The 22081-nt window shown below is 36.9% G+C and overlaps 1 pseudogene; it reads left to right on the forward strand.

The window, feature by feature from the left end:
* The first annotated feature begins 18810 nt into the window (after positions 1-18810).
* LOC149176399 (putative E3 ubiquitin-protein ligase XBAT31 pseudogene) lies at positions 18811-20123 on the forward strand (annotated as a pseudogene).
* Positions 20124-22081: the final 1958 nt, after the last annotated feature.

A 22081-nucleotide genomic window follows, 5' to 3' on the forward strand; every position in this document is an offset into this window, starting at 1 on the left:
AAGGTGGCCAATTTAACTGGCCACCTTTTCCTAATTCAGTCTCAACCATCTCATTGCCTTCGTATGACTCCCAATTACACAAATGCAAATAGAGGAGTGATTTAGTTACTTACCTGTAATCTGAGTGTATTTGCTTTGAGGTGTTGTGGCTCTCTCTTTGCTATATGGCTTCATTCTTCTTCATGCATGCTATCTCTATTAGCTAATGTGTGATTGTGGACTTTTTCAGGTTCTTCTTTTGTTGGAGCTGAGCTGCATGTGCCTTTCCAACCTTTAGATGTGCACTCTTTTGCTGTTGGTGCTGGAATTCTATAGGATCAGTTGCTACAGGAATTCCTACAGGAGTTCCTGTAGCTGCTTCTCCCTGTGTTTGGAGCTCGAGAATAATTCCAGATGTGTCATGCATGATGGAGGGAAAATACGTAAGCTTCAGGTAAGGTTATTGGTGCCTTTTTCCTTCTTTTTTTTTGTTTTTTTTTCATATTGGAAAACTATTTTTTTCTGTGTTTTTCTTGGACAGGAAAAGAAATGATGCTTGAGGGTGTGATGCAAGCTTGGAAATGATAGCAAGGAGGCTTGAAGGTGGTAAGAGGGATGATAAGTTCCTCGTGAAGCTCTCCTGGTCCCTCAAATTCCCTTCTATAGACAATTTTGGCTCTTTGTAATTCCTACAGGAGTCTCCTGTAGAAAACACAGTTTTGAAAAAAAGTACAGTGGGGTGAAAGAGATGGCAAATATGATGGAGGAAGGTGTGGAGAAGGTGAGATGGATGCTAGTGTGAATGTCAGGGTTCCCTTGGCACCTTCTTCTACTTCCTGTAGTCCTCTTGAAACCCTACAATGCAACAAAAATTCATTTTTCTTTTCTCTCCTTTTTTTTTTTTTTGTTCCAAAAATAGCTAGGGCACCCCAGAGAGGTTTTCACCTTAATTTCTTGCCCTGGGTGCCTCCAGGGGAGGTTTTCACCTAGGGATCTTATTCCTTTTTCCTATTTTTTCATCACTGGGCTACTTCGTAATAGGTTTTCAACCTAATGATGGGACTCAGGTGCCTCATGGAGGTTTTCACTTGAGTCCTTATTTTTTTCTTTTTTCTTTTCTTTAGTGAGTGGGTGAAGTGGAAGCTAAGACATGCTCCACTACCATCACTATTTTATTCAAATATTCAATAAACTCTTGCTTGGAGAGGGGTTTCTTGTAGACTTTCAACCGATGTCCATTGACAAGCATGGGGATGGCTTCATCATCAATGGTTCTGATCAGAACTGAACCATTGTCATTGAATTTCTCCACAGTGTAGGGTCCTAGCCATCTTGTCCTCAACTTGCCTTTGAAATATTTGTATCTTGAATCATAGAGTAGTGCCCAATCTCCCTCTTGGAATTTCTTCTCCTTGATATTTTTTTCATGCCATATCTTTCTCTAAAGCTGAACTACCTCTGTATGGAGAAGGGCTTGCAATCTGTATTCATCCAATCCATTGAGCTAAAGTAATCTCTCCTTCTATACATGGCTGAGGTCTAGGTCCAACTGAGCTACCATCCTTAGGGTATTGAATTCAAACTCTATTGACAACAAAGCCTTCTTCCCATAGACCAGTTCATAGGGTGTGAACCCGGAGGTGGTCTTCCATGTTGTGTTGTAGGCCCAAGTGGCCTCAACTAATCTGTCCGCCCAGTCTTTTCTGCTATTGCTCACTACCTTGGTTAGCATCCCTTCCAAAGCTCTGTTAGTGACCTCCACTTTCCCATTGGCTTGTGGATGGTAAGAGGTGGAAGTCCTGTGCTTGATCTTATGATGTGTGAGCAGGTCTTCAATCAGGCTTTAAGTGAACTAATTGCCTTGGTCTTTGACCAACTCTCTTGGATACCCAAATTTTTAGAATATATTTTCTCTAAAAAACTCAGCTACTTTTTCTTCTGTCACTGCTTTGATTGCTTTTGTCTCTACCCACTTTGTCAAGTAGTCGATGCACACAATGATGTACTGCTTCTGCTTTGAAGGGGGTTGATAGGCCCCACAAAGTCCATGCTCCACTTCTCAAATGGCTCAATGGTCACTTGAGGCTGCATGGGAATTTCATCCTTCGGAGTGGGTTTCCCCATCCTCTGGAACTGATCACACAGGCTCATGTATCTCCTCACATCTTGATGAAGAGTGGGCCAGTAGTGGCCTGCTTGCAATATCTTGAAGGCGATTCTTTTTGTTGCAAAATGACCTCCATAAGGCCCATCATGATAGGTCAAGAGAATGTCAAAGACTTCCTCCTCCTTGACACATCTTCCCAAGATCTAATCTGGGCGAAGTTTGAATAGATTGCCTCTAATCCAGGTGAAAGGGGTGCTTTTCCTTACTATCTTGCTCTTCTCTTTTGATGACAGGTGTGGTGGGAACTGTGCTGAAACCAAGTAGTTTTCTATATCAGCAAACCATGGAGAGAGTACTGATATAGAAAATAGGTGTTCATTTGGCATTTGGTCATCCACCATTCCTTCTTCACCTACAGGAAAATTCACTCTAGACAAAAAGTCAGCAACAACATTCTCTTTAACAGGCTTATCAATAATTGTCAAATCAAATTGCTGCAGTAAAAGCAACCATCTGATCATGCGGGCATTTACATCTGGTTTGTTCATTAAATATCTAATTTCAGCATGATCAGTGTGCACAAAGGTTTGATATCTTGTGATATAATGTCTAATTTTTTTTAAGGAATGCACGACAACTAGGAGTTCCTTCTCGGTCACTGTATAGTTTAACTCTTCCTTTGACAGGTTTTTGCTTATAAAGTATATGGCATAAGGTAACTTTTCATCAACTTGTCCTAAGGTTTCTCCTCTTTGTTCAAGGCATCTGTATGAATGTGAAATGGCAGGGCCTAGTTTGGGCCTCTGAGAATTGGAGCAGTCAGTAGCTTGCTCTTCAAGGTATCTAAGGCTTCTTGATAGTTTTCTGACCATATGAACTTGACATCTTTGCCTAGGATGCCAAAAAAAGGAGAGGCTATCTTGCTGAAGTCTTTAATGAATCTTCTGTAATATCCGGCTAAGTCTACGAAACCTCTGACATCTCTAACCTTTTGAGGAGGTGAGACCCTTTGGATGAAGGCAATTTTGTTGGGGTCCACCTATAGTCCTTGTTGAGATATTTCATGACCTGGCACGATCCCTTCAGTCATCAAAAATTCACATTTTTCCAGACTGAGGGACAGGATCATCTTAATACACTTATCTAGAACTTTTCCTAGGTTAGATAAAGCTTCATGGAAGTCAGAGACATAAGGAGTAAAATCATCCATGTCTATTTCTACTGCATCATGAACCAGTTCAGAAAATATACTCAATACCGCTCTTTGAAAAGTGGTTGGAGCATTGCCCAAACCAAAAGGAAGGACCTGGTATGCAAAGGTACCTTAAGGACAAGTGAAAATGGTCTTATCTTGGTCTTCCGGGCTGATTTGAATCTGATTGTACCCGCTAAACCCATCTAGGAAGGAGAAAAACTTTTTCCCTGCCAGACTTTCTAACACTTGATCTATGAAAGGTAAAGGAAAGTGGTCATTTTTAGTGGCTTTGTTCAATTCCTGATAGTTGACACAAATTCTCCACTTACCATTTTTCTTTGGCACCAACACCAAAGGAGAGACCCATTCACTGTCAGATATGGGATAGATGAATCCTGTATCAAGAAATTTTTGTAGTTCTTCCTTAACGATATCTTTAAGTGCTGGGTCCATCGTCCTTTGAGGCTGCCTGACTAGCTTGCAATCTTCCTTGATGTATATATGATGAGTACATACTGAAGGGTGCACTCCCTTCATCTCCTTATAACTCCAAGCGAAGGCATCTAGATGTTTTCTCAGTAGGCTGCATAGCTCCTTCTCCTGGGAAGGAGATAGGGATGGATTGATTTTCAATGTTCTTTCTGGGCTGAACTCTATATTTTTGACATGGAGAGAAGTAGGGTTGGCCACATAGAGATTAATTGAGGGATTGTTTTAGGTTTCTCTTACTATGTCTTCTAATGGTGATACACTGGGATGTGGATTCCAAATCAAATTTTCAATCACATCATCCTCATCTTATGGTTTTCCTCCCATGGAGATTTCCAATGCAAAAAGCAGTGCAAAATAAATGTCATCCTCATCCTCCTCCTCCAACCAGAGAGGTAGATCATGTTCTAGCAAGTGTTGGGCAGGAGGATATAGGGTCAACTTCTTGGACGTATGCCCATTCTTGATGGTCATGTTCCCAGCTCGGCAGCTGATGTAGGCATCGACTGTAGCCAATCAAGGTCTTCCCATAATGAGAGGATACCCAATGAGCTTTGACTTTGGCTGGAGAACTAAGAAATCTGCAGGGTACTCCCAAGAATCAACGGAGACCATCACATCTTCCACAATCCCCTTAGGGGTCACAGTGGAGTGGTCCGCTAGCTATAGCACCATCGTGGTCTTCCTCAAGGAGCCCTAGAGGTTAAGTTTGAGCATTGTGTCCTTCGTCATCACATTAATGGCAGCTCCCAGATCAATCAAGGTATGTGGGACCATTGTGCCATTGATGTGGACATCAACTATTGGGCTTCCAAGATCTAGATATTTTGGATAGATTATCTACCCCAACATCAGGTTGGACAGTTGTCCTATGACATTGATGGTTCAGGCATCTCTCTTGCACCTTCCTAGATGCCTAAAGCACTTCTTTGTGATCAACCTACTGTAGATAGGCACAACTTTATGGCTTCGAGAAGTGGTATCTTCACACATAAATGTTTCAATTCTCGCAGGAGTTTAGTCTCTTCTAGTGTAGGCTGGATTGTCATGGATAGTCTCTCAGGAAAGGGTGGATTAGCTTTAGGTTCGCTTTCCTCTTTATCTTCCTCAACCTCCCTCAGTGGAGGTTGGCTATCTAGGAGAACTTTCCTAGATCGCAAGTTGATTTCTTGAATCTCCACAACATAAGTTGGGCAGGATGGTTCCCCACTATACACTTGCTAAGCCTATCTGTTGTTTGGGTTCGGATTTGGCTAGGCAGGCATTTGGGGTTGCCTTGGTGGAGCAGAAGGTAACGGTTGTGGTTGGGTAGGTGGTGGAGGTAGAAGAGCGGGAAGAGAGTTGTATTGGGGTCTCCACCCCTAATGAGATGCATTCCACTGAGCTTGTGGCTGAGCATAGGATTAAAATGAATGGGTGGCTGGTTGGGCATGATATTAAGATGTGAAGGGCCAAGGAGGTGGTGTCGACCAGGAAGCATGAGCAGGGGGACCCCAAGAAGGTATGGATGGAACTTGGTTGGGGTTGTAGTATGCCTGAGATGTCCCTTGCATCCCCTGCTGGTATGGTTTAGGTCCATGCAGGCTCCTTTGGTTTATGTAATAGATCTGTTCGGTGACTCCTTCGGCCCCTTCATATACAAATTTAAGTCTGGGTAAGGAAGGCACTTGTTTGTAGAATGATTTTATTCACAGACTGAATGAACCTCTATAGAGTTCAATGGGCATTCACTCCTAGGATGCCTCTTGGTGCATCTAGGGCAAAAAATGGCCAAAGCCCTCTCTGCCTCCTCTTGTTTTCTTTTGATATGTAAGGTATCCATTTGCATGGAATGAGTCTGCAATATCTCACTCTTGAGTTCTTCCATCATGTTTCCAATTTCACCTTTAATGGATGAATTGGAAGAAGAGGTACTGGCTATGGGTTGACCCCACACCTTTCATTCTAGCTGCTCTAGAATGGCTTCTAAAAATAGTTTTTATGTCCTCATAGGATAGTTGGTAGATGTCTCCCTTGGCCAGTAGATGGAGGGTGTCCCGAATTCCCCCTGAGCAGGACCAACTTCAAAGACTCAGGGTTAAGTGTACACCCGACTCTTTTGTAATTGAGCTGGAACCTTTCTTCATAGTCTTCGAGGGACTCATCACTTCCCATGGTCATTCGAAAGATTTCTTCTTTAGTATCTTTTGACCTATAATAGTCTCGATACTTATTATTAAAGGCCTGCTACATCTGAGTGCAAGTTGTGATGCTACTGCCAGGTAATCCCATGAACCAATGCAATGCTGCATCCTTGAGAGTAAAAGGGAACAATTTTGACTTTTGCTCATCTTTTGCATAGTCATAAGTTCGACAGATGACAACAAACTCAAACAAGAAGGTTTCAGGATCTTCTGTAGTCAGACCATGGAAGTGAGGTAGGGCTGAAGGGCTTATATTCTTCATTTTGGTGTCCCCATTGGTCTCCCAAATGGGAAAGGTACCCTCTATTCTTTCTCCATTTCCCCTAGAATTTCTATTTTCAGCCATTGGCTTCAGAGGAATGTTTTCTTCTTCTTCTTCCCCTATAGGTTCTTCAAATATGTCTCGCTATTCACCTAACGGTTCTTCTTGATCCCAGCCACCGAGGAAGAGAGAAGGTTTGCTATTTGAAGTAGTGGGGGTGTTGGGAAATTTCTTTCCTGAGTTATCTCTATTCCTACGAGGCATGAAGGGAAATATTTTTGGTTGGTTTTTTTCTTTATTTATTTTTCCCACACTCATAGTACCTGCAGAAACTGAAATTGATAAAACAAATTGCAACTAGCTGAAATGAACCTGTTGAATGGAAATTTGTAGAATCGAAAAGGAAAGCAAGAAAATGCGGAACTGAAAGAAAAGAAATGACTAGTCTACTTTTCCCGAAATGAAATTTGCAGAATTGGAAAGGAAAGCAAAGAAATGCAGAACTTGAAAAAGAAATGACTAGTCTACTTTTTCCGGAATAAGCTATTAGCAGAATGTTGCAATAGGAAGTAGAAGAAAGCAGTAATCACAGAATACTCTGACGCTTCCCCGGCAACGGCGCCAAAAAGTGGTAAGCACGAGCATTGCAGCAAGAATGCTACAACTCCTATGCTACCAACTTTACCCTTATCAACCTGGTAGTTCGTAACAAAGAAGGCTTTTCCCACACTCGGATTTCAAAAGAAAGCCTATAGGAAAAACTACAGGAGGACATGGGGAAACTATAGGAGGAAAACAGGGAAACTAGAGGAGGCCTACAGGAGGAGGTCGAGAGAAATTTCCGCTATTTTGAGGGTGTGAGAGTGGGTGGAAAAGGTGGATGAAGGTTAGAAGGAGGTGTTAGGGTGCCTATGGTCTACCAGGAACCACCAGGAGAGAGAAATATGATTGGTTTTGCTCAAGGAGAGAGAAAGAAATTCGATGAAAAATGAAGTAAACCAAGGCAGAATTGAGGTGAGGTTTGGGAGACCTATAGGGCAGGGATTGGATGGAGGGTGTGATTTTTGACAAGCTGGCCTACTGTTGGAAGAGATCTACTACATAGAAACTGACAGTCAGCCAAGAAGATCAAGCAAGCAATGAAATGAGTGCATCTAGAAAAACAAAGTTTTGCATTAAAATGATCTAAACTATGATCTATGAAAGGAAATGCTGAGAAATGATGTAGGAAAGGAAAGAATGAAAGAGGACTATTACAAATCAGCAAATGAACATGATGAAGGAGATCTGAAGAAAAACAAAACTGGACTATTAACCTACTAAAGAGCTGCAAACACTAGAAGTCCTATGAATGAGGAAAATCTATGTTTTTGGGGCAGCAAGAGAGTCTTTGCCTCAAATCATGGTCCCAGAGGGAGGAAGAGAGGCCAAGGCACTATTGCTAGCCTTTTGAATCTTTTTTGATCACTTCTTAACCTGCTACAGAAAGCGCAAATGGAGGCAAACTACTAAATCATCAAAAACAATTTATTCTTAACCATAAAATAAATACATCTAACAACAAATTAATCTACAACTAAGGTAAGCATACAAATACAAGTGAAGAGAAGATTGGTTTCTTTGATTGGTCCCTAAGCCAAGAGCTTTAGCCCTCTAAGGTAACTCAGTGCTAGATCAAAAAGGATTCCATCTTCATTATCAAAAGGATAGCAAGTTTACATGAAACTGTCACAAAATAGTAAGCTCGAAATTTGAGCAGAGTTTACATAAGAAACAAATCTGACCCTAGTGAGGCCCTAGGCCTCTCCACTTATACATCTGAAGCTACCAACAACTTCCTTAAAATCAGGGAGGCTTGGCTCCCAAAACTCGAGATAACTATCAGTCATCTTCCACTTTCTCGGCTGCCTTCTAGTGGATGATTTAGCTTCTTGTACTCCAAGCTGAATGAAGGGGAATTCGATGTGAGGAGTATTAAATGAGGGGGATTCCCTCCTATAAGTCCTCTCCTCTGTCTACTTCGATTTATTGCTGCCATTTGACCACTGGATCCTTGAATTTGACCTCGAAATCCATCAATAATCTGCATTAAATACATGTTAGACCACATGGCATCATAACTAACTCAACTCACTTTATAAGCATAAATATAATCAGAGAATCATACAATAAGCTAAGAGAATGGTTGATTTGACTGGGTTAGGAGGTAAAATGAGCCCATATAATTACCCATTTATGAGGCTCATCATTGGTATGCATGGTTGGTGATTTGATCAAATAGGTTATTTTTCTAGTAATGTTAAATTGCTAAAGGTGATGGTGGTTTTATCAGTAATTAGATATTGTTGAAGGTGTTTGTATGGTGGCTTTGCTGAGCAGTTGAAATGAGAAAAATTTATTTGTTTGTGACGAAATTGGACTATAGCTTTTAGCTTGAAAATAGATGAAATATGGACCAACAAAGCTAGCAAGTGGTAGCTTGCAGAACAAGGGTAGCAGCTCCTTCTAGTGGATGTTGCTAAATGTTCAGGGGTAATAGCCCCTTCGAGTGAATACTGGTAAATGACCAGGGGAAACAATCCCTTTTAGTATTGACTGATAAACAAGCAGGGGCAAGATTCCCTTTCAGCAGAGAGTAATTAATGATAAGGGACAAGAGTCTCTTTCAGTGAAGACTGATAAACGAGAAGTGATAGAAGTTCCTTTCAATAGTAGCTGATAAACCTACAAGTAGTACCATGTGGGCCATTAATGTAATCAAGTTGAAGCTTGTAATAAAAAGAAGATTGATGCCTTATTTGTATGTTTCTCTTGTGCTTGATGGTGATTATGTTATGGTTGAGTTGTGTTGCTGATCCATGAACAATTTCTAAAGTGATTAAAAGGTATAATTTACAAACAAATGTATAATTTGGCCACACTACTAATTCACCGCCCCTCTTAGTGGTGCCCTGGACTGCATTGATACTAATAGATTGTATGACTTTTTCCTCATACAGAGAAGGCGTACTTAATATTTGTAGAGACAAGAAAAAATAAAAGAACTAGAGTAACCACATACCCTACTAGACAATGGGAATGTGGCCCAAGACAAACCAAAATCCATCCTAGACATGAAAATAACATAGAATACACCAATGGCCCAAGGTTAGTTGTAATTGAAGTTGGGGGAGCTTTGACACATTGAGTAATAATGTTTCACCCAAACACTTCTTCTTTGAACCCCACCTTGCATGTCGAGGACCTATATAATAATGAAATACTAGTATCAATCTACAATTTTTGTCATTTCGAATAGTCAATGACTAGGTACTCTCGTTTTGTGTTGCTAAAAGTGATTGTCGTTGCCTTTACTAGGAGTAACATACAGAGAGGTCTTGGCATTACGACGCCAACCTAAAATACCAAAGACATCAACCTAGACTTGCAGGTCTATCCGAACATATTAGCATAGCCTGTGACTCGTAGGGGTTTCCGAAGTTCCCTCTTGTGTCCCACAAACCTCAAGTACATATTGCATAATTCCATCAACCAGCAAAAGGATCAAGAGAGAATTCAATAACTCTAAGTACTCCATGAAGGCAGATAATTTATGCTAGATCTCACATGTATGGTGCATGGGGAGAGTTGGGGATGAGGAGTGGCACGCTACACCACCCCCTCGTTAATGGTCTTGGGAGTCGATTGGGTGGTGGGTGTCTCATGGATCTCCATTATGGAATGTTCATGTATCCCTGGTCTTGGGAGTCGATGGGGTGGTGGGTGTCTCATGGATCTCCATTATGGAATGTTCATGTATCCCCATTCGGGTGAATGTAAAAGTGTGTATTAATACAAAAATAAGCTAGAAATTTTTCATAATATCTATATAAAGAACAAAATAAAGTTTTAGAAAATGTTAAATTATATATATATATATATATATATATATATATATAATTATTAAAATAATAGATTAATTAAATATAATCATATTATTTTTATAATTTTATATTAACATAGACTTATTTATTTATGAATATCCAATTAAATTTAAAAATATTTTTATATATTTAAAAATAATATATAATTTTTTTTAAAAATATAATTATTTTAAACCTATAAACTAAAAAAATATATTCAATAAAAGTTATAAAATTTACAACTCAAATATATTTATAAAAGGTTATTTTACATCTTAATTTATTATCTAGATGTATGACTCATTCCAAATGACTCTTACCTTTATTATTTAAATTAATAATTAATATTGCCACTTAAACGTGAAAGCTTAACTTTCAACATTTATATTACAACTAAATTTTAAATCTTAAATTCTGATGATGAACTTTCATATTACATTCTAAACCTTAAATTTTATAATTTAATTATGAAAGATTTTAATTTTAAAATTAATAACCCGTCTTTCTGATTTCCATTACTAATTCCTTTCCTCTTCTTACATGTTATAGATTTTACAATTTTATATCCAAGCTGTCAAATCCATTGCTGACAACTGCGCTTAGCGTCCAAAACTCTTAACTTAAGATTCGTAAGAAGATCTGAATGAAAAGATTCTCAACCGTCGTACCATTCTGGTAGTAGAATCCTAAAAATATTGTGTACGTTAACAACTGTAATGTAATAGTGCCATCTCTGCCACCCTTGCAGTTGAATTTAGCCATCTGAATGTGCGCATGGCATAGCAGGGCATCGCGCCATTACTATGGTCAATGAGGTGTGAAATCTCTTTTACTTTTCTCTGTACATGTCGTGTCTGATCATGGGATCAAAAGTCCTATAAAATCTTCTCATATAATTCCATGGAATCTCGATTGGTCTATGTCTCGTCACCATCTACATTTCTCTTCTGGGAAGTTAAGAATGCATCAGATTCAAACCAGAAAGCCATTTGATTGATTCACAAATAATATAGTTATGTCTCGTCACCATCTACATTTCTTTTCTGGGAAGCTAAGAATACATCAGATTCAAACGAATAACAAATAATATAATTAATAATACTGATAATTTAGTAACTAATATTCTTATGCCGATATTCCTAACAACATTGACATGCCCGTATTCCCAATATTCCTAACAATATTGACATGCCAATATTCCTATTATATACGGACCAGTTTGAAACAGATCAATGAGCAATGCATCATCGTAGAAAAATGATGTCATCGCTTGTGTTGTCCGAAACCCAAAAGCAGTTTACTCGTATACAAGATTTTCGAAGTTGTCTGCTACAGTGCACACATATGGATTTCGCAGCATAAGCTGCGATCAAGAGGCATTGAAAATCTAAGAAGTTTCCGAAATCGTCTTCTGAGAGTGATTATACAGACGTACTGGTTGTTTGCAAACCTTCAATCCATAACACGGAAGCCCAATGAGGTAACAGCGCTTTTCCCTTCCTTGCGTTGTATCCAAAAAAATTCACACTAAAAACAATTCCTAGAAAAAAATTGATTATGTATTTCAAATAAAGGGTACAACTTTTTTTCTATCTTGAAGAGACAAACAGTTATTCCAATGGTTTCCTCTTCTGAGATAATTTTAAACCCATAAAGCCTTGCTTAGCTGACCCGTGCTGTAAACATTTGTTTTTTGTGAAAGGAGATGATAATCTATTCTTGCAAAAAAGCTACGGGGTTTTGCAACCGTTTCATTTATTCATGAAGTATAATAAGGTAATATCAAATAAGTGGACAAATATCATGTTTCCTAGGTCACTAACACTCAAGATTATAGTAATAGGTCTGTGATGTACATTCAATCATTCATCCATAAGGCATATCAAGAATAATATATGGAAGATTAAGAATCCAAAGGATATATCCCCAATTACAATGTAGAAAAGTTTTCAAGGAAGTGAAGCAATACCAATTGTTATCTCTAAGATAAATTCTTCTACAAATTCTGAAGTTTTTGAATTATGGAATATTTTTTTTCTCTTCTTATTTCTTTCTTTTCACTCACTCCTCTCTTTCTTCCTCTCTTTCCCTGTAAAGCCTTTCTTTCCACTGTCTCTCCTTTTTCCTCATCACCTCTTCCCCTATTATTTTTCTTCCCCCCTCATCTTGTGAGTTTTAAACTTTTTAAAATTAATCAATGCACACATTACTAAGAAAAAGTAAAAGTAAACAACAACACAAAAATTATCCTTAAGCTTATTAACTAGGAAAACCAACAAAACCTAGAGTTGCACATCTCTTCTTTATTGTATTAACTTCACTATTTTATTCACAAAAGAGAAAAGAAAATTTTGAAACTACATCATATCATAATGTCTACATATCCTAACACAAAAAACCATTAAATCCCAAAATCCTCACGGTAGGAGCTAAGGTGGAAAAAACGGGCTAAGGTGGAAAAAATGGATTATGGGCCTGAAGGAGACTAGTTGGTATGTTAACCTCCCAAGGCCATAATATTCCCATATGAACTCCATTTGAAGTACCCATTAGCCGATATGAAAAATATTGATAATATTTATTGGAAGAGAGCCTAAACAAAGGAATGTCCCGATCTTTTAATTATTTTTGGGATAGTGGAATTAATGAATTACCATGGCATGCTTCCTTATTCTTCCTTTTCCTATTCCTCCTCCTCCATTTCTTTTCAACTTGGCCTTCTCCTTCTCTTGTTTTTCAACCCATTTTTCATCTTCTCCTCCTCGTCCCCCTTTTCCTCCTTGGCATCCCATCATCCTTCATATCCCTTCTCTTCTTCCCCCTCTTCCTATTTTTCTTCCTCTTCTTATTTTCCCCAAATATTCCATTTTTCCCATCCTTCTTACACTATGTCTCCACCTATTCCTTTTTCTCTTCTCCTCCTCCTCTTGTTTTCATCTCTTCCTTCCTCCTCTTCTTTATCCCCTCCTTCCCCTTCCTCCTTTTCCATTTTTTCTTTTTTTTCATTTTCTTCTTCCTCTCCTTCCTTCTCTCCCATCTTCGCTTCCCTATTTTGTCTCTTCCTTAGCTATCTTCTTTCACTTAGAAGAGTTATGTTTTTGATGATATAATGTTGGGAAAAATATATTGTAAATATGTGTACTATGAATTGTGTTATTTGCGAGGATTATATTTTCATCATTTCAATATGTTATAATAGTTTAATTTTAATTAAGCCTCTAATTATATACTTACCTTGTTATAGATATGAGATTAGGTGCATCTAAATCTGGATGTCATGATGAAAATCATAGGAGAAAGGATAGTTAGAATTGAATCAGTATGGATGTAGAGAGCTCTTGAATCACTAGTGAAGTCTACCATTTTCTACAATTAGTATACACAATCATTTATTTTCTACAATTAAAATTGGCTACCACGAAAAAAATGCTTTCATGCCCCTTTCCCACCCATCTTTCTTGATATTTAGATAATAACCAAGGTTATTTTATTTCATAAGGAAGAGTTATGCCTTGAGTGAAATAATGTTGGCCAAATTTTATCCTAGATATATTTGTGTATTATAGATTGTGTTATTAGTCAACACTATATTTTGGTTATTTCATTTATGTTATAATAATTTAATTTTTATTTATTCTTTATTTATGTAGTTACTTGGTTATATATGTAATTTTAGGGACATCTAAATATAGATGTCATAATAATAATCATAGGAGAAAAGATAGGAAAAAATAAAACAGGAAAAATAAAGTAGTTTCTTGCATCAATAAAAAAAAAAAAAATCAAAACAATGATCACCTATGAGAAATTTTATTTTAATGGTGAGGATTGAATTGTTGTGGATAAATAGCTCTAGCATCACCAATGAAGTCTATTATTTTCTACAACTAGAATACATTAATATGAGAAAAAAAAAAAATTGTTTCAATGGTAGTGCCAGCCTATTGATGAAGAATTCAAGTAAGCGTTGAGGAATGGTGGAACATTTTTTTATTAAGGAGAAAAATATTTGCATCCATGCATAGCTTTAAAAGTAATTGTTAAATATGTGTTTATTTTTTTACTTTTGTATATTGTAATTAATAATTCGTTAATTGGCTTTCTTTTCTTATTGAAATTTATTATGATATAATCATGTAATTTTCACAATAAGTCTTCTATAATTTTAATTATGTCGTAAGGCATTCCCCTCTATAATCAAATCTCCTCTTGTCTTACAAGTCTTACTATGATCTGTTTGATCTAATGTTAGACGATTAAAATGTTTTCCACAATTAATAAAAACTATTGTTATAACTGAAACAATAATAGTCCAAACTTAATCTTTTCCTTGGACCAACGAACCCTCGCAATTTGATTGAGAGAAGGTGTCAGATTTCATACCACAAGACGACCATGGCTTGCATTGAAGAATATCATCGTCCTCTCTTTCTTATCGATGAAAATCCCAGGAAGCGCAAAAACCCTTCTCTCAAATTTCGGTCCCATTTGCATTCATATCTAGCAAGTTTCCTGCTTGTCGCTGCCAGAGAGGGTTTCGTGTCTAGGAAATGTCTCATTCGACACCTCCACCATGGTATTCCACAGATCGAGATTCTACAAGCAAGGCGAAACTTTTCTCAGGGTTGTCTACTAAGTTATTTGAGACTCCCGAGTTAGATTTTTCAGGATTTAAATGCCTGAGAGGTGTTGATAAGGGGCTCAGGACATTGGGGATTCAGCAGGAAAGATTTGGTAATAAATGGGTCAAGATTTGAGTTGCAGTGTCTCTAATGAAAATTCTTTCTTCTTTGTTGTCCAACAAGCGGATTTGTTAAGGGGGAAGGCTACCCTTGAGTGAGAGCCCCATTTGGTCTAAGAGACCACAGTCTATGAAAATATATCTCCATTGGATATTGCTACTACAAATGGCGAGATTGATGTCCTGTCATATCTTTTGGATCAGAATTTGCATCCTCATGCCCTCAGTCACAACAACCAGACTCCTCTATTGATGTACGCCATGTGTGGGAAGGTTTCCTACATTGAGATGCTTCTGCAAGCTGTTGCGAATATACTATTGTTTGAATCATTGCATCAGAGAACTTGCTTACACTATGTTGCAAACTATGGGCACACTAATTGCTTGGAATCCATTCTCTTAGCTTCACAGTTTACTGCCATTGCAGACTCTTAGGGATTTTCCCGGTTCATAAACGTGAGAGATGGGGTTGGAGCTACTTCATTACACCTCGCAGCCTGAATGAAACATGTAAGGGTTGCTTAGTTGTTGTTGAGAAATGGGGCTTTAGTTTGCATAACCACTAGAGCTCATGGACAACCAGGGAGCATGCCTCTGCACCTTGCTACTCGAGGACACTGCTTACATTCTATGTGATAATTTTTGGCCTGGGATGTTGACTGCATTTAGTGAGATGCATCTAGATGCATCCCATATGCAGTAGCCCTTAAGGACAAACAATCTGCCTAGGTAGCCTTACTGAATCCTAGTTCTACAGAACCATTGGTTTAGACTGCACCGTAGAAATTCATAATTCAAATAAATCTACAGGCTAATATCTTGTTAGAAAAGGCCCTTATGGAGGCCAATCGAGCAAGGGAGAAAAGCATTATGTTTGGAGATGCCTCCTCAGTGTCTTCTTCCACTGGTCAAGAAGACAACATTGAAGATAATATTTCTGATGCTAGTGAATATGATAGCATTGAAGATAATGTTTCTAATGCTAGTGAATCTGATAGCATTGAAGATAATATTTTTGATGCTAGTGAATCTAAGGTTCGCTGCATTTTCTTTGATCAATTGTGTACCATTGAAGTTCAAGACCATGGGCATCAAATGTGCGCCCTTTGCACTCTAGCACTGTGTTGTCACAATAAACCGAATCCTACAACAACATATTCTCCTCCTCCATCTTTCCCTTTTTGTCGTAGTAGAATAGCACAACCAGTGGTTGTCCCTCCCAAAGAGAGTTGCATTGACATTGATTCTTCAAAGACCAACAAGTCAAGTCAATCAAAGAGTTTTAGTGAGGGGAGAAATAGTTTCAAAGGAATCTCGACGAAGGCATATTTTGGGAAGATAAGTTGAAAATGTTCTAGAAAACTTGTGGACAATAGTGATTAGATGGAACATAAACCTTGATTTGTGATGCCAAATATACCAGTTGAAATTTCAACATATGCTATGGGATTATTGGTCAGTCCTTGCACTCCCATCCTTATAGATATTGCTGCTAGGATGAAACATAAATCTTTCCAAAATGGATTTGGAAGCCTATAATGCTACATTTATTCATTCGCTAATCAAATCTTGTTTGATTGCAAATGGAGCAAATGGTCAGAGTCTTGCATGGGCTAAGTAAGTTTTGGTTCTATGGCTAGAGGGTTACTTGATGTATGAAAGGGTTGTTTAGTAGTTGTTACCAAGGTATAAATATTTACCGAGTAGATGAATTGAATCTAAGGGAAGTTTCTTAGGATCCAGAGTTCAAACAAGAAATATGTAGGTAATATTTCAATGATGACCCTGATTTGTCTGGTATTATTTTTTATTGTTCAATACACGAAATCTGCAGTAAAGACCTACCACTTTTTGTTTAGAAACCACTATACATGTATGGTTTTGTAATCATATAATCACTCTCCATTCCATCCAAATCCAAAATGTTGTGAGCTTATTGAATTACATCTCCTCAAGTTTAATAGCCTCCCTCAACTCTGCAACTACTTCAATGAGATTCGGCCTCATCTTTAACACATCTAATGGCTACATTAGCAACATGAGTGATGAACATTATGTTGTAATTTTCACTCAACCTTTTGTCAATGATCTCTCCAATTTTTCCAGGAATTGTGTCCATCTCCAGAAAAGGTGTAATATGTAAATAGGAACATGAATATTATCATTAGTTTTTATGCATCACAAAACAACTTTAATACTGTTAAAAAATAATGATCAAATTCCTCACCCATTGAATGATGTTTAGTTTGTCTAAAGATAACTTTGCATCTATCGGTTGTCTACCGCATATGATCTCTAACAAAACTACTCCAAAACTATACACATCACTCTTCTCAGTCAACCTTTGAGTGCTAAAATACCTGTTAAACAAAACCGAAAGAAAATCTGAGCTAAGAATGGCAAGAAAAATGAAAAAGTGAGATTCTACAACAAATACAATTCCTTCACCATCACTATTATTGTAAAGAGAGTACAAGTTATGTGTGTGATATACTCTGGATCAAGGTATCATGTAGTTCCTTTCACTATAGTGGTAACATGAGAAGGCTCCCCATCCTCCTCATCAATCCATATCTTTGAAAGACCAAAGTCACCAAGGTTTCCTTTTAAATTGTTGTCTAGAAGAATGTTCGTTGTTTTCACATCCCTGTGAATAATCTTCGGGGTACAATCTACATGCATGTATTCCAATCCTTTGAATAAAAATGGAGATATTGTTATGCATTAATTGCCTTTAAGAGATAAAAGTAGAAATCTACATAAGAAATTGCATGAAAAATATGTCGTTTTCCTTTTGAAGCATAGAGTAGACATCTACTGACATTTAAATTTTTATAAAGTACATCACAGAAAAGAGGACATGAAAAAACTACCCTGTGTTGCATCTAAAGCTATTTTCACTCTTGTTTTCCAATTTAGTTTTAAAGTTGTGTTAGGACTTGGGAAATGAAAATAAGAGCTAAATGAGAATCGTTACCTTTGGACACCATTGTATTTATGAGAAAGTTATATATATATTTACCATAAAGGCGATCCCTTAAGGACCCTCCGGACATGTGCTCGTAGATTATCATAAGTTCTTTGGATTCATTACAATATCCCAGTAAAGTCACTAAGTTCTCGTGATGAACTCTAGAAAGAACATCAATTTGTTCATCAAATGAACGCAAAGTCATAAATTTTACTCTACATGGTTATCTGGGAATATGTTTAAAGACACTACAAGATTGCAGCTAGAAATTGAAGTGTGATACTATGTCCAAACGGAAAAATAGAATCTCAGAATTACCTCATTTAGGAATTGGTGAACTCCTTGTTTGGAGAACAATGGGAGAATTTTTATGAAAATATCTTTTCCTTCGGGAAATTTACTAATGAACACAGAGCCAAAGCCCCATTTAGTTCTTTGATCCTCATTTGATTCTGAGCAGTAATTAATTTTGGGGAATGATTTCTTGGTGAAAATTTACCTAAATTCATTCTACATAGGTGTTGTTATTTTGAATCATGTTCACACGCTACTTTTGAATTTTTATGTTTTTAACTAATTAGTATTTTCACTGGTTACATTGATTATAGAGCTTTGCAGTTTGACAAAATAATAATGGAGTTTGTAGTATAGTAGCTCATGAGTCTTGAACTTAAAATAAAACATACTACTTTGGATTTCTTTCTGGTAGTAAGTGGATGTCAAACTATTTGCACATGGAACCTAGAAGATAGATAGTATAATTTTTTATGCATGTTTAGAAACCTATTGTAGCTGGGCATTTTTGTTTCAATGGATCTTTCTTTTGGTGATGCAACAAAGATGGGATTTACTCCATTGATTGATTGATTACATGGTTGATCTCAAGAATTCTGAGCTAGATTTTTCAGGATTCAAATACCTGAGAGGTGTTGATAAGGGGCTTAGGGCATTGGGGATTCAACGGGAAATATTTGGTAATAAATGGGTCAAACTCTTAGATGCAGTGTCTCCAATGAACATGCCTTCTTCTCTGTTGTCCAGTAAGGGGATTTACAAAGGGTGGAAGCCACTCTTGAGCAAGAGCCCCATTTGATCTCAGAGACCACAGTTTATGAAAAGATGTCTCCATTGCATATTGTTACTACAAATGGCTAGATTGATGTCCTGTCATATCTGTTGGAACGGAATTTTCATTCTGATGCCTTGTATGGGATAGTTTCCTGCATTGAGAGGCTTCATCAAGTTGGTGCAAATAAACTACTATTTGACTCATTACATCAGAGAGCTTTCTTGCACTATGCTGCAAACTATGGCCACACTAATTGCTTAGAAGCCATTCTCTCAGTTGCCGAGTTTACTCCCGTTGAAGACTCTTGGGGATTTTCCTGGTTTGTAAATGTGAGAGATGGGGTTGGAGCCACTTCATTATAATTTGCAGCCCAAATGAAACACACAGAGGTTGTTCAGTTATTGTTGAGAAATGGGGCTTTAGTTTGTGAAACCACTGGAGCTCATGGACAACCAGGGAGCATGCCTCTACACCTTGCTACTTGAGGAGGCTACTTGGATTATGTTCGAGAATTTTTGGCTTGTTGTGTTGACTGCATTCAATGAGATGTTTCTGGACGCAACCCATATGCGATATCCCTTAAGTACAAACACTCTGCCTGGGCAGCTTTGCTGAATAATAGTTCCACGAAACTGTTGGTTTGGCCTACACCATGGAAATTCATAAGTCAACTCTATCTAGAGGCTAAGATCTTGTTGGAAAAGGCCCTTACTGAGGCCAATCGAGCAATGGAGAAAAACATTATGTTTGGAGATGCCTCTTCAGTGTCTTCTTGCACTGATCAAGAAGACAACATTGAAGATAATATTTATGATGTAGTGAATTTGAAAACATTGATGATAATGTTTCTGATGCTAATGAATCTGAGGTTTGCTGCATTTGTTTTGATGAATTGTGTGTCATTGAAGTTCAAGACTGTGGGCATCAAATGTGTGCCATCTACACTCTAGCAATGTGTTTTCACAATAAACCTAATCCCACCAAATCATATTCTCCTCCTCCATCTTGCCCTTTCTGTCACAATAGCATAGCACAACTAGTGGTTGTCCCTCCCAAAGTGAGCTGCATTAACACTGATTCTTCAAAGAACAACAAGCCAAGACAATCTAAGAGTTTCAATGAGGGGAGCAACAGTTTCAAAGGAATCTCGGCCAAGGGATATTTTTGGAAGATAAGTGGAAAAGGGTCTGGGAAAATTGTGGAGATCAGTGATTGGACGGAATAGAAACCTTGATTTGTGATGCCAAATATACTAGTTTAAGTTTCAACCTATGTTATGGAATTACTAGCCAGTCCTTGCATTTCCATCCTTATAGATATTGATGCAAGGATGAAACATAAATGTTCCCAAAATGGATTTGGAAGCCTATTATTCTATGTTTATTCTTTCAAGGATCAAATCTTGTTTGATTGCAAATGGAGAAAATGGTCATAGAGTTTCACGCATGGGCTGAGTAAGTTTTGGTTCTATGGCTTGAGGGTTGGTTGATGTATGAAAGGGTTCTTTAGTAGTTGTTACCAAGGTATAAATATTTACTCAGTCGATGAATTGAATCTAAGGGAAGTTGTTTAGGATCGAGAGTTCAAACAAGAAATATCCAACATTTTCATATAGTAAATTTTTGTACAATAAAAAACATAAACAACATTGGAGATTTCTTGATTCCCGCAAGGAGTGACATATCTTCTAGCTATACGCATGTCCTCATCCACAGTTTCCATTCTTCTTTACTACTCTTACCTATGCAACATTAGGTGCAATTGCTAGTTTAATTATTAATAATTATTAGGTGGATGATAGAGCTTTAACCTCCATGTAATATGTGAAATATTCCTTAATATTGATAGATTAAGGCTTAATGTTTATCTCTGAGTTATTTATTTAGTTATTGAGCATGTGGTATTCATAAACCATGGTGTTTACCCATGGTATTATAGTTAAAGCTATTTACAAGTTAAAAACATCTCATTATAGAAAATGGTGAATCTCCATCTTGAAAAATATTATTTATTTTTTATGATTTTTTAAATATGGACTGTGAAATTTATCTTCACTTAAGTGTTTAATGGTTATCATGGATTCATCATATAAGATTTAATCTATATATAAATTTTAATTTATAATTATTAAAATAATAAATTAAATATAATTATATTATTTTTATAACTTTAAATTAAGAAAAAAGTATTTATTTATCCATATATAATTATATTTTAAAATATTTTTATATATTTTAAAAAAATATAAAAGACTAATTTTTTTTAATTATTTTAAACATAAATGTTAAGAAAATTATTCAATAAAAATATAAATTTTATAACTCAAGTGTCTCTATAAACAGTTATTTTACATCTTAATTTATTATCTAGATTTATAACTCTTACCTTTATTATTTAAATTAATAATTGATATTACAACTTAAACGTGAAAACTTAACCTTCATCATTTATATTAAAACCAAATTTTAAATTTTAAATGATGAACTTTCATATTACATTCGAAACCTTAAACTTTATAAACTAATTAAGGAATATTTTATTTTTAAAATTAGTCAACTATCTTTCTGATTTTCATTACTAATTCCTTTCCTCTTCTTACACGTTATAGATTTTACAATTTTATATCCAAGCTATCAAATCCATTGTTGACAACTGCGCTTAGCGTGCATAACTCTCAACTTAATATTCGGAAGAAGATCTGAATGAAAAATTCTCAACCGTTGTATCATTCTGGTAGTAGAGGATTCCTTAGAAATACGTTACATTATCTTAAAAAAATTGTGTACGTTAACAACGTTTATGTAATAGTGCCATCTCTTCCCTTGCAGTTCAATTTAGCCATCTGAATGCGCGCATGGCATAGCAGGGCATCGCACCATTATTACGGTCAATGAGGTGTGAAATCTCTGTTACTTTTCTCTGTACATGTCGGGTCTGATCATGGGATCAAAAGTCCTATAAAATCTTGTCATATAATTCCATGGAATCTCGATTGGTCTATGTGTCGTCACCATCTACATTTCTCTTCTGGGAAGCTAAGAACGCATCAGATTCAAACGACTAATAATACAGTTAATAATACTGATATGTTAATATTTCTTCAACAGAAAATTTTAGTAACTATTATTCTTATGCCAATATTCCTAACAGCATTGACATGCCAATATTCTTATTATATACGGA

Source organism: Pinus tabuliformis, chromosome 4_1 (genome assembly GCF_031772625.1).
Source record: "Pinus tabuliformis cultivar Carrire ecotype Pingquan chromosome 4_1, CPIR1, whole genome shotgun sequence".
Taxonomy (NCBI): Eukaryota; Viridiplantae; Streptophyta; class Pinopsida; order Pinales; family Pinaceae; genus Pinus; species Pinus tabuliformis.